The sequence below is a fragment of the Branchiostoma belcheri genome, unplaced genomic scaffold, assembly GCF_001625305.1.
Source record: "Branchiostoma belcheri isolate BF01 breed outbred unplaced genomic scaffold, Haploidv18h27 scaffold317, whole genome shotgun sequence".
NCBI classification, from domain to species: Eukaryota; Metazoa; Chordata; class Leptocardii; order Amphioxiformes; family Branchiostomatidae; genus Branchiostoma; species Branchiostoma belcheri.
The window spans coordinates 91,702-106,510 of NW_017803929.1; the positions used below are offsets into that span (position 1 = coordinate 91,702).

Here is a 14,809-nt window from a genome sequence, read left to right on the forward strand (position 1 = left end):
TATCTCTGGCCAAAAGACAACCAACACATCATATTCAAGACCATAACAAAGCTGATTTGTGAACTGTTACAGATGATGTTGCATCTGTACCTAATTTTGTGGAGATACAAAATTTAACATACTATTGAAGTAATAACTGTTATATGGAATTTTTACTCATCACATACATGTACATTTCTCTGTGACTAATCTTCCATAATTTGTTGTATTTACGGGTGCTTTTGAATTTCGCATTGAAGACTTGTTGATGAATCCTTGCTCCAGGCTGTGATGCTTCAGATACTGTTGTCAGCCTTAAGGGTACTTAAGAGGTATATCACACCAGGGTACTTAAGAGTCGGTCAATTGTGTGTACCTTTGTTCATAATCATCCACTTGAGGGGATGGCAAACAAATCATCTTTCATTCCACCCCACTCAGAACACTCGGGTATGTAACATCTGTCAACAACAGCGTCAGTAAACAAACACCTTCCTCTGGGAGAGATTCTCAGTTAAATATTCACTACTCGGAATGGAATTCACAAGTTTTATTGCTTTTCTAAAATATTGGTAAATCATGATTTGTATTTGTGTTTATTCTTGGCATATCAATTATGAATATATGTGACATAACAGTATAATGAACCAAAACAACATTGGGACCTGCTAATTAGTATTAGTAGAAAACACAATTACTTGTTGCCACTAACATGTATAAATGTTAGAGGTAATGTTGTTATACCAGTAATGTTAATTCCCTGGAGATTTATGATGCATCCCCCACCAGATGTTCAGAAATTAAATCAAAATTCTATGGACAGTTCCATTTGAAAGTTGGGGAAGGGTAAGATTATCCTAATGTACATGTAACTTTGTTATATATTGGTAAAAAAGCTTAACTGTGGATGGCAATACTTAAGCTTGCTGAAAGGTTATATAGCAAATTTTTGGCAACTTTCAGAGCATACAATAAATTGATTTCAAACCCACAGAACTTTGCATTTCGAATGGCACCACACTTTTTAACCTTCTTCCTTTTGGCACTAAAGATTTGGCAATACGGTTAGGCAGCATACAGGAGGTTAAAGAGGAAGGGGAATTCTACTAGTCCCCCAAAAGGTCTGGAATCTTCCTAAATACGGACCATCATTTAAGAATTATGAAGATGTCAATTGTGAACAGTCAGATGCACCAGCAGTCAGCTTAATTAAGTGTTGACTCTAGTTACATGTTTATGCATGCAATACTCCACAATGATGTTACATCCTGCAATGTTCAATTAAAATTTGGCAGCAAGTCTAAAGAATTTTTATTGCTGACGATAACATGCTAGTTTGCTGGGATAACATGCTAGTAAGCGGCAATCTTGTTTGTGAATCATATTTTTATATTACAAAGGCTCTGATGTACAGTTTTTTCTTTCATAAAACACTATAATAATAATTACATAGTTTGCCTATAAGAGGTTTATTATTGATATTTGATTTAATTGCATTCCCTCCTGTACCATTAATTTAACTCTAAAATTAGGAAATCAACAGCATTTTAGATATCATAAATTTAATATTTCAAAAGATTGTTTCATTAGAAAAACAAGATGATGCATTCGATGATGACAGTGGACAGTTTATTTCAAATACAGGATCAAGATGTGTGCAAGAAAAAGAAATTTACAAAAAGGGTGCTAGGACATAATTTTTTTTCTTTAATACAGACCCCCAAAGTTGACATGGTACAGCCCTGTGGTGATGAGATGAGATGTTCTGTAGTGTGTTCCAGATGGCCTCTGTCTAGAGGAGGTGTTCTTTGACTTCTGTCAACATCTTGTCAATCCTCTCTAAGAGTTTGACCCAATGCAAGGCTCCACTAGGACTTAAGCAGATTTAGAGCATCTTGCAGTAAAGCCTAAAATGCCTTATTAACCTAAAACATAAAGCCCTTGGATAGCACTGTTCTTTTTTTACCCATTGGTTCCAAGTTGCACACTCTGGATTACATGCAGGTAAACGTTTACAGTAGAAACTTGGTCATGCATGTTTGAGCTGCTGTGTCTTTTTAGCGAATGACCACAAATGAACACTTGCACTCTTGGCCCATTGCACGAATCTGAATTCAATTTTTTTGCTTTGGTCATGTCCAGATTGTGCTGCCTGTCGTTCGATCCAAAGTTATATAAGTCTATTGACAGTTTAATTTTATCTTTCACAACATATCTGTATCAGTATAGCCGGTATAACCGCCCTTCGGCGTAACACACCAGCTTCGCAGGCACGCGGCGTGGCGGCAGCTGGCTACATTATGCCGATCGCCGTATATAAGCATTGAATCAACAGAGCATCCCAGCTGTTTCACGGGACAAAAGTCGCAAGACAATGAACAGGACTACTTGGTGTGACTCTGGAATCAAGGAGGCCATCTACATCAGGGCACAACAACCATCATCGGCCTAAACCTGCCACTTTTCACCAACTGCTGAAATCACGAAGGGTCATTGGAACAAGTGAATTCTGGGGGGGACTACAGTAGGACATCAAAAATTTGATGTGCAAACTTTTTATGTTGATGTTTTTATGATCTGTACTTTAATAGCTGTGCTCAACTACCCAGACCCAGATGACAGCCTTCATGCTTATCATTTCCATGATATCGCTGCACATTTTGATGCATTTTGATTGAGAGGTGCAATAAAACATTTAGATTATCCTTTCATTGTTGAATAGTTAGATTTCCCCAAAACCCTGAACTTTTTTTTAAATCTTTAGCACACTGAAGCAGCCTACCGATTCTCTATTGGTTTAGTCAGGAAACAGGGAGAAGGTTAAACTGAATTATCCAAAATGCACTTTTTAAAAAGCTTTCAAAGTGACATCATCATCAATACTGGCTGTAGTATTTTGGTAGTCGATACGGGTACATAATGATCTACCTCTAACATTTAACCTTCTCCCTGCCAAAGTAGCCCATCATGGCACCAAATTTGTATTGCTTATGGGATTACACAGCAGAGTGAAGGTTAAAAGTTTCAAGTTTCCTGCCACTTTTAGGTCCTGGAGTAGAACTGTACAAATTACAATGTTTATGCTCTGAACAACATAATATTTGACTTTGCCCCTATAACTGCTGAGTTGTTGACCATCAATAAGGATAACACCACATAAACTGCCATGGTTAGTAGCTGAACTTCAGAAAGGACTGCCATTGATACAAACAAAATGTTCTCATGAATCTGTTGACCTTGAACTTGTTGAGCTGCACACTAGGAGATGTATGGAGAGGAAATGGCCGATTATGTGGAGAACTGTTGGTAGATCCTGATGTATCCGGTAGCGGACATGACCGGGGATCAATTTCCCATTCATGACCCGTCAGCGGTGGTGACCCTGGAGTATTATCCTAATGTGTCGCCCGCTGGTCATGTGATTTACACTCTACAGGAAATCCTCCATCATGCATGCCAAGTCACTAGCATATCTTAGGCCACAGCAAGTATTTTTTATGGATGACATCAGCGCGCACATTAATTTTCAGCTGATTTTGGAGAAAAAACAAGTAATTTTTTTGCTTTCTGACAGTGGTCAACATGCCGGAAATGGGCAAAGATGTCTGCTGCCATGCTGGAATGTGGATGGCATATAACTATGAAGAGAGGAGACAAGAAAAGGCTCTGATTTAATGTTTTGTTTCTTACTTTGATGCAGTGATATGTGATGTTGGCTGTGTATGTGATGTTCCCACTGAATCAAAACCATTTGTAAAATGATTGAGTCCAAATTTTAAAATGTAGGAACCTTGTTTTTTTTTTGGCCCGTCTTGTTTTTTTTTTTCGCCCACTCGCATTAGATTTGGAGTCTGTGGAGGATGTCATCCATAAAATTTACTTGCTGTGGCCTTAGTTCTATCCCAAGATGCCACTGGTGGGAACTTGGACTCGTTTCAAGTTCAAACAGCTGGAAATAAAATGTTTGAGATTTAAAGACTATAATATCCAAGATTTGTGGGTAGCTCTTTCTTTGCAGCTAACAAATGGTGGAATTTAAGGACTGTAGACTCTGCTAGTCGTATAAGCCATACTTAAGGATGAATGGAAAAGATTACACAGTAGTATAAGTTGAGCCAGAGCACACATACACATGAGGGGGTTCATGGACATTGGAGATGGGAGTAGTAAAATTTTCATAAACAATTAACGTTACCGAGGACATTTTTCGAGAAAATTAATGGAGATGCATTTTTTTAAAATGATCAGCCACAAAGTCCTTTCACGGAGGATGTTTAACTTACGAACAACTGATTTTCAATCTATGGACGAATGAATGGATTTTAGCAAGCTGCATGTATACCAAAAGGAAGACAACCCTTTTTTTTTACTGTTGAGTCCAAAATGTGAAAATGTTGGGTCTTACTCATGGCACATGATTGTGTACTTTGATTTGTTTTTGTGTTTTTTTTTTTCAAATCAGAAAAAAATTAATCAGGCAATTTCCAAGAACCAACACATCAACTTGGTTTGGCCTTAAATGGCTGACACAGATTAAATCCTTCACCACAGGTAACCAGAATTCTTTTGATCTGTTGACATAAAAGAAAGAAACAATTACTATAGTGACTAGTACGTCCTATGTAAACAGGGATAATTAGGGACCTTACAATATACTGTAGTTATGTTTGAATTGAGAAAGGAGGCAAAATGTGATGAGCAAAAAGAAACAAAAACGTTTTGTCTCAGCCTCGGCATCATTACCTTACTGAACTACAATGATAACACAATTATTGAAAAGCTGTATGATAACAACCACCAACTGTAATAAGCATCTAACATTACTGGAACTGTGTATGTAGGTTTGATGTAAGTATTGTATTGACCCGGTAAGGGCAAAGCACCAATTAAAGTAATTAAAAATCTTGTCATTTTATGTGAAATGGTTAACTTTTTCTTTAGAATATATAATGTCATTACAACCACCACTATCTTTTGATTTTCCCCTTTCCTGTATCCAATTGTTACCTTCGCCAAGAAGGTTATGTTTTCAGGGGCGTTCGTGTGTGTGTCTGTCTGTAAACACGATAACTTGAGTAGGTCTTGATGGATTGTCTTGATACTTGGTAAGTGGGTAGGGCTTGATGAGACCTCAAAATGATTAGATTTTGGGCCCCCTGGCGGCTTGTCATGGTACTGCAGCAGAACTTCCGGTTTTGATATCTCATGATCCAGACATGCTAGGGTGACGAAATTTGGATGGTAGATAGCTCTTGTGCTGGGGATGAAGTCACATAAGTTTGAGCCCCCTAGTTGCTTGCTGTAGAACTGCAGGGGGGGTTTAATGGACAAATGTTTAAAGGGGGATAACTCAAGAACCGATTGATGGATCATCGTGATTTTTGGTATGTAGGTAGCTTGAGTGATGCTTGACATAATGATATTACAATTATGGAAATATGGATGTAATTTGCATAATTAATGAGGAAATTCTATTTATCAGCTGCATTCCATACTAGGAAGTTCAAGCTTGTGACATATGTTATTATAATAATAATAATAATAATAATGCGGGTTTTATTTGAAACACCTCACAGCCCGAAGGCTGAATTACATGTCCCGTACATTGTATAAAAACATATTGTGACAATAAAATCATTACATTTTTACAATACAACACTAAAAGTTAAAATACCAACCTCATTAAAAGTACTAGATTAAAATCAAATATATAACGGCATTTACATTACAGGATTACATTACAGAGTGTTGTTTAAAAGTTGGACGAGGTAAGGCAACGGGCTTTTCGCATATCTTGCTGTGCGTGCTGGCAATTGGTCTAGTTTTTTGTTCTGTCTTGTTTCCCTCCCACTGATCTCTCCCCGAAGTCGGGGAAACCAATGTCTGTACTGTTCAGACTTGTACAGCTTCTGGGCAAACTTCAGGCACAGAGAGACACGTCGGTCTTCGAGTTTCTGGAGTTGTAGTGCTTCACATGCTGCAGAGTAACTGTGAAAGGTGTTGCCGAGGATGATCTTAGTTGCCCGCACTTGGATGTTCTCTATCTTCCTCCGTTGACTGGACGTTAAGCCTGGGTGCCACAGGGGTGTTGCATACTCCAGGACCGGCCGTGCGAAACTCGTGTAAACAGTAACCAAGTCGTGTGTTGGTAGGTGAAACTGCCTCAGCCTACATAGGAGATACAGCCTTTGGTTCCCCTTTTTACACATTTCCAGGACGTGCATGTCCCACTTCAGATCTGACTGAAAGGTTACTCCTAAGCACTTGGCGATACTGACAACTTCAAGTTCATGGCCGCCAATGGTGAGAACAGGAGGAGGAGGAGGAATCCGGACAAAGCAGACTTGCATTGCCTTACACTTTCCCGGGTTCAGTTTCATTCAGTTTCATTCAGTTTAAGAATGAGAGAAACACAGGCAGATATCAATTATGCAAATGAAGACTTTATTTGCATAATTAATGAGAAAATATTATAATTGCATAGTGGTAACTGCCTGGAATTTTATACTTGGGGTTTTTGAAAGTTAAGTTGAGGTGAACATAATTAAACATAACTTATTCAAATAAGGACCTCATTTGCATAATTTATGAGAAAATGTCATGGCATTCTTTGTTAAGATAAGACTGTCTTTTGGTGGAGAAAAGATCAACAGATATAATTCATGCAATTGATGATCCTATTTGCATAATTAGGGGGATTAATATATAATTTCTTAATCATAAAAGCTAACATCATTTGGCGAAGGTATGAGATCGTGGAACTCTAGTTGTCATTCAGTTTGATTGCTTGAGGTTTACAGCTAAATGCTATTTCTTTTTCTAAAGGGTCCTCAGGCCACACCAATTTAATATCTTGGTTAACAGATTTTTCTAGAAAAATAATGGAGCGGGCGGGAGAAAAAAAAATACAAACAGATCTAGGCATCCTATTATGGCCCAAAATGGTATGATAGGAGCCATGAAGTCAACACACCAGGCTGGTTCAAAATTTAAACGATGAATTTTGAACTTTTAATGATACCATTGCATTGAAAGATGGAATAGCTGTAGAAAGTAGGAAGAAAAGGACTGTTTTCAACTGTTCAGGGCAAAATATGAGCATTTTGCAGTTGCAAATCAGAAAAAAATGAAGCGGGCGAATCCATTACCCAAGAAATTAAATTGGTATGGCCTCAGATGACAACATTTTCCAGAAGGTGTTTTATTGATTGGTCCATGATGCATTCTAAGGCATTACTGATGCATTGTGTTAATTTTGTTGACCATAAAAATTTTGTTATCATAAACGGCTACTCCAAAAGATAACCTGAGGGTGGACCTTTGACACCCCTCAACCCCCTAGGAGAATTTCTGGTCTTTCCCTATTAACTGATATGAATATGAGAGGTCTTAATTCTAAGTTGTTTTAAAGGCAGTTCATGACAGCTGGTCGGTTTGACATAAAACAGAAAGGTAGCTGTCCACAGGAGTTATACTGACAATTTTAAAACGATTGATATATACTAATATAATATTTGATATACTAATGTTCTGTAAATTGGTCTACAATTCAGTTGTTTTTAACTGCGAAGAACCAATAAATCCATCTTGAATCTTGAATCTTGATCATCATTGAAGTCAACATTTGTAAAATTCCTTGTAATGGGGATTTGTGCTATTCTAAACATTGGGTTATATTTCCCCCTACAAAGTTTAGTAAAATGTTAGAAAAATTATAACTTTACATTTCATCAGGTGAATTTGGAGCAAATATCAACATTGAATTTGTCAAATATATATGGGCCTTTGGCCTGAAGCAAAGAATACAATAAATAACGTTAAATAAATAAATGAGTAAAGTATGTTTTCTTGGTTTATATGTGTAACGCTTTTCATTGAGTCAAGATGTCATCAGTACTATCTTCCGTTTTTCCCTCCCATCTGTACTTGGTTTGTGTCAGGAACCATTTATTTGATATAGTGTGGCCATGTACAAAATGTAAATGATCATAGATCTCCAGGGACCGTTCATTGGTGAAAAGATAAAGGTGTAGTTCATACAAAATGTGCTCTGTTGTGTTATCGCTTTACAGCATATATCCTGTTGTTTGTAGTGATCAGTGCTCACCTGTACAGTGTTCTTTTTATGTCGCCTTTTGAAAAAAAAAACGATTTCCTATACAATCGTAAAGGAGCTTGAAGCTCCTTGATTTGAGTGAAGAAATTGCGTTATCAATTTCAGTTTCACTTGATCGTCAGAAAGACAATAAAAAGTAAAACGTAGTGAACGTACGGCTCTTGACCTATCACTGAAACCCGTCACTTTTTACAAGCCCGTGGTACATTTTTCCCGCCCTTTTAAAAACACACGACACTAAACAAACAACGGGATGGAAACATGCGATTCATTCGACATACCATTCAGCACACTTCATACATGGCCCTCGCCCACAAACTCCCCTTTCACCTTTACACAGGGATGACATCATCCCAACATTCTTGTTTCAATGCCCAAATTTGGCGCGTAAGTGGGCGGAACCACCCTTTCCTGCCCACGTGCCGGATTGGAGCGCTCCCAACACCGCTCCAAGCCAGCTCATAACTATTTACATTGTCCGGGGAACGACCAGTAATCGCTCTGCTTAGTGCATACCTGCATGTATTGAAGTCTTTCGGGGTATTGCACCTCAGATTCACGGGCTTGTCCCCTCCGTTTCAAACTTTCAACTTATGTAAAGGAGGTAACTACGGGATCTCTGGGGGCAAAATAATGTCGCATAATCATAATGATCGGCATGTGTGAAATAGACTACCGATCAATTTTCTGGCTTTTCATTCTATTTGTCACAGCAAGGAGTTTAAATACAACCTCCTTGGTCACAGCACTAGGTTTCGAGAAGGAATTTTGCGTAGTTGACTTGGGGGACGTACTACTACTAGTACTTGCCATCATAGACTCTATAAAAAAAGAATAAAATATCAAAATACAATGTAGTAAACAGTAAAGAGCCAGAAACAATTGCACATTTAGGCCTCCACTTGAATTGTTCAACAATGCAGATTGTTTCATCGCTTGGTTTGACTGTATGTGACACGTGGACGAAAAAAAAGTAACGAACGTGTGACTGTCCTTTTTTTGTACGGGCCTTGGCGAGGAGAGCGCCAAATCCTTACTAAGCTAGCCTCTACCAGACTTGGGGAGGCGGCTGTAAAGAGTAGAAATCGGCCAAATAGAGAGATAAGCATGCCAAGGGAGTTTGTGCGTTGAGAGAACATTTCACCGCACCAATGTTCTCTCAACGGACAAACTCCCTTGGCATGCTTATCTCTCTATTTGGCCGATTTCTACTCTTTCCAGCCGCCTCCCCAAGCCTGGTATCTAGAGGCTACCAAATCCTAACCACTAGATTCCCCGCATCCAGGCAGTCAGGGGTTTTCCTGTTTCTTCTCGCTTCTACTGTTTCAGTTTTGCTATTTTTCAGATTTGTTCATCAGTTAGTTAATAATGAGAGCCGTATCGTTCGTAAAATGATTTTAGATATTTCTTACATTATTCGGATCCGCCAGCGGCCTGCCGCTTAAACCTTTTTCCTTTTTCGCATAGAATATTTTACATAACATGGCGTAATTTCAGTCAAGAGTTCGTCAGAAGGATGACAGCTGAGACTGTCAATTTACTGGCGTAATTTCAGTATTCACCCTTTTGATGGTACAAAGTAATGAAGGTTAACAATCATGCAAATACTATCGTGTAAAATCTTTAAGCAGATGTTCGACGGGAATGTACTACTGACGATGTAAGTTCTGGCTGCTTATTCTGACTCAAAGTGCTAAACTGCACTTTAACGAGTCACTTTCATGATAGGAGTTTGCAGCCCTTCACTGGCCATCCAAAGTTCATTTTATGTATTATGTCAAACAACATGATAGAGTCAGTGAAAGGATGTGGCGGCTACACTTTGCGGCAGTAGTTAAAGCCTTGTTTGTGATAGGGAATTTGGTCATGATTAAACCTTCCTAAAACCTTCCTGATTAGATTAGCAAAATGGACCAATGACAGCATCGCTTTTCACTATTTTCATTGGGTGTTGCACCTGACGTCACAGCCTACCGATAGTTGCTTGAGTCAGCTCTCTATACCCTCTGTAGACTTAAATACATAATCTCATAGCTATATACTTATACTTACAAGTGACTTACTTCCAAATTCCGGGTTTAACCATCCAGTATGGCGGACAATCCTTACGGCATAGTCACGTGAGTGCAACACTCTATACCCAGGGGTACCCAGCCACCATAATTTATGGCGCCGATAAAAATGCACAAGCTTGGAAATGTAGGTCACATTGACATTCAGCGACGATGCACTGACTGTTGTTTTGTATTCAGTAAGTGTGCTCCGTGGGTTTGGGCGATAATTGATGCCTTTCAGTTCTCCGAGGCTATACAGCAGGTTCAGTGACGTATTAAATGTTGCCTGACATGTGATGAATGTTGTGTCGGCGCGGAGTGATACCTAGTGTTCGTTTGAATGTTGCCCTAACTGAGGGAGGTAGGGGGACCTGGAAGATGGGTCAAGGGCTGTTCGATGAATGAAACGTTGTTTTCTTTCTTTCTTTTTTTTTTTCAACAAAGCCATCCTCTGAATATCAAGTTGAACATTAGTGAAAGATTAGAAAAACAAGTCAATGCAGATAATTTAATGTTTATTGATATATCATAAGTTTCATGGCCGATGTATTTGTAACGTTATGTTGATCAAAATGGCTTACTTGTCGTTACACATTTTGAATTGTATCATGCGGTAAACATGATGTTCCTTTTGGTCCCATGTTACTTTGTTTTTAGTCTTGAAGCGTTTGATAGCTTTATTATAAAAACACAATATGCATCTATGGCACCATACCAAAACCTTACTTATTCGACTTTTTAGAAAAATTACGTTTTTGTTTATTTACTGTTGGGACTATTAAGTTGAGATGATAATAAGCCTTTAATTCATTTTCATCGTATCTATTATATTAGGGATAATGAAAACGTTTCGGGTGCTAATTTCAACGCGATTAGTATCTTAATTTGCACAATCTATTACCCTTTTTAGCTGTGATATGTAATTACGCAATATACCATATTTTAATTCCATCAGGGAATATGGGATCACTGTGGCTTGGTATGGAAGTTATAATTTCTTTACTAATTCATTCATATATCCGTCCATTGATTCAATTCTAATTCGTTGCTAATCTATAAAATTTCATGATTTGTCTATTTGCCTAATTTTGCTTCATGTGAATTCTAAATAACGGTTCTGGAAGCCTCGTTGACGTAATTTTGAAGCCACAGATGGTTACTATTTACCACGTACTTGCCCCTTTTTACGAGTGATTGAAAATTGCCACTTATTCCCACTCACCCGATGCAGAAGTGGCCTGTCCCTAAAATTATAACAGACCAACCTTGGGTATCCCATAATACTCTCTGGTGTCGGGTTTCCAAAAACCGGTTTACATCCGTCCCCGAAAGGAGCCCTCCGCCCCGCGGCGCCGTCCGTCCAGCCAGCCCGACCCGGTTCTACAACTTAGTACCGTGACATAACCCTATAGTCCTCCCCACGTAGTCATTTTGTATACAAGACAAATAGACAAGTACAGAAGCGAGAAGAAAACCAATCCTTAGGAAATTAGGCCATGTAGGATCTACTTTGCGGGACCCAACTCCAGGTGCTGACAGTCTTAGGTTGCTCCGCGCCCGTTGGCTCCAGATTCACCGAATATTTGGATATTTTCTGATAAACGTGGCGATTGTTGGAAAGCAAACAAGGAATACCGGGTTCAGGCCTTCAGGATTTTGTGCCACTGACTAAGGTATGACGGAAACTTCTTACGTATATGCCAAATGAGAGGTTTGTATGTGTGGAAAAAATAGTGGTAGGGACGGGTGGCGGGACGGCTGCACGGCATCCAACATGGCTTCACTGTGATGACCTCAAAACCTTCTCCCGACTGTGATCGCATCCCTCCCCTACCGACAGGACAAATCCTGGTACCCTGTCCTTGTTGACGTACCTTGGAAGTGAACCGTGCTAGCTTGTTGTCAAAGATTTCAGCCGACCTACCTCTTGGTGAGCCGGAATTTAGACTCAAACAGAAGCGTGTTTCCCGCTGTTTGCACTGGTGGGCCGCCGTTATGTTTCATGTTTTTATATCGTCTGCAATTGTTTCCCCTTTTCGGCGTGTAAATCCTTGCGAAAATAGACTTTTTACCTCATCATTGACTAACCTAGATACTCCATGATTGTGTCAGGAATATATTCTGACCAAAAAGGGGAGTTAAATTCGTTTGTAAGATCGATGTAAGGGGACAGACGTGCAGTGAAGGAATTCGGGTCAACTGAGAAACGATAGCCAGAAAATGGGCGGTGGTCAAAACGCTCAGGCACGTTTTTTGTCGGGACCGTTAGAATGAGACATGACCTAGTCCCATGTTCTGTACCACCAGTACCGTTTTATACCACATTAACAGACTAGAATTACTGGTTTACACCTTAACAAATAGATCTTGTATATTCTGTAACTTTGAAAGAGAGAGGGAGGGTGCGAATCACGCTTCCAACGATTCAATTAGGCGGCCCAAAATTTCATTCCCTTGTTCAGAAGGGAAATGCCAAGCGTGCATTTGCTTATGCTACTGTTTTACTGAACCGTGTTGTTATGGCCTTGATTTTGGCAGGAAAAGGTATCGAATTAGATTATGTGTGAAAGAAAGGTCTGTCTCACCTGGTTCAAAACATACCAGGTAATCGGACCCCGTGTTTTCAAACCTTGTCCGCGTGTGGGGGAGGGGGGCGGAAAACAAATAGGGTACTGTTTTGTGTGGACATTATTGTGGAGTAAGGGTGGGGTTGGTAGTACAAACTGCAACGGATGTCGGCTGTGTATGCTTGAGGGAAAAGAAGAAAGAATGGGTTAGCACACCCACGTAACTCTGCCTTGTTACAACTGAAAAGTCAGTCAGATAGGTCATTTCTGCAAGGCACTGTGAAATACATCAGCAGCTGCTTGGAATTATTCCCACCTCCCACCAGCATTTTTACTCATCACCAGACTGACCAGTCTGAAACAATTTGCTACCAGCTGATGCTGTTTTATAATTTGTTCAGCACAACTGTAGCAAAACAGGCTTGCCTTCAGGGCATGGGGAAGAGCTAGAGCACACAGACAGAGGGAATTTAAGATGAGATAGCCGGAATAACAACGACGCTGCCATCAGATAATTTCATTACCACCCATTAGTGTCAGCTATACTTAAATCCAATATCGGCTATTTCTAAAAGGTGGACTGCGACAAACCAAGCCTTGTTGTGATGGGAAATATAGTGCTTGTCTCCTGAGGCATTGTTCCTTTGAGAGGGATGTAAAAATAGAATGAGAAAGAAACAGTCTATAACAACAGGTTGTAGCATATTGTTTATCAAGAGCTTTAGTTCCAACAATTTAAACAACAGAGCAGTACATTGTTTTCATGCAAAGGCAGGGCATTAGCCCATACAAGGCGTCCAAACTGACAACAGTTTTTGCTTGTGTCAAGTACCTGTAAATCAAATTGTTTCGAAGAATATAAAAAGACAGCAAGACCTATGACATCTGTATTACGAGTTGCTAATGATGCAAATGCACAGTTTCATGGTTCGCTATAAGACCCTGTTCATACCAGACTTATATTTAGCGGTTTCAACCGGTTTTTCAAAAACCGGTTTTTATTTAACCTGGTGTGAACGCAAATTAACCGGTTTTTTAGGGGTTTAAATCCGATTTTGAAAAACCACCTCGGGAGGTGGTTTTTGAGGGGTTTTTGTGGGGTTTTTCCACCGAAAAACCTGGTCTGAACGCTAAGGGTTTATTGAACCGGTTTTTGCGTCATAATTCCGGGGTCACGGGGTCAGCATCCTGGCCGTGTGCGACCTGCAAGCTTTTTTGATCGCGCTGTTTTGACCAACTTGAGTTCGTTTCCACTGTTTTTCCACGGTTTTTCTTCATTTTGCGATGGAATCAGCAAACGCAACCTGGTCGGCGAACGGGACGCTCCTGATACTTAGGTTTAGAGAGCAGGAGTCGCCAAATTCGAAAAAGCTAGGGGGGGGGCGAGGGCTCTACCGAAACAAAAATGTTGGAGGAGGCTGATTTCTTGAAGATAAAGGATCAGTGCCGCACTAAGGTAAAAAAAAACAACTGAAGACGGCATACAAGCAAGAAGGCCAAGGACAACAATCAGAAGAGCGGGAGGAACGGTTAATCAAACTGCAGTCATGGCCGATTAATTGGATATTCACCGGACAGGATTTTTACAAAACCGGTTATCAAAAGTCTGGTATGAACGCTGAGGGTTTTAGTCGGGTTTTTGAAAAACCGGTTGAAACCGCTAAATATAAGTCTGGTATGAACAGGGTCATACTGTCTGTCACACTGGACTTTCCAGCCATTCACATCTATCGTAGGGCTCGAAATACTTTTTTTCTGCATACCTGCCGATAACATTGAAAAATACCTGTACCAGACAAGTTTTACCTGCACCTCTCACTCTCAGACTTTAACTTCAAGAATGGATAATACTAATGACTGCTCAAAAACCTTTACCATTATTTCTTTTATACGTCACTGTCAATCCAGTATTTTGAGCCCTGCCATCTGGAACCCATTTGTAGGGGCTAGGGGGTTCCCATTTGTTTCACGGGTACATGTATTGTACGTTTATTTACAGATGTCAGTTGCATCTCCGAAGAGAAAGAAACTTCAGACTCTCCAGCTTACAGCCAAACCTGGTGAACTGGCTGGGAACAACACCATTCTCAGGT

General features: G+C 39.7%; 1 protein-coding gene across 1 annotated transcript in view; it reads left to right on the plus strand.

Annotated features, from left to right (window-relative positions):
• Window positions 1–11,448: 11,448 nt before the first annotated feature.
• The window catches only part of LOC109474766 (spectrin beta chain, non-erythrocytic 1-like), a 21,526-nt gene continuing 18,165 nt past the window's right edge, over window positions 11,449–14,809 (plus strand). Inside the window, exon 1 of the mRNA XM_019775129.1 lies at window positions 11,449–11,822. The gene's annotated coding sequence lies outside the window, so the exon portion shown is untranslated. The remainder of the gene's footprint in view (window positions 11,823–14,809) is intronic.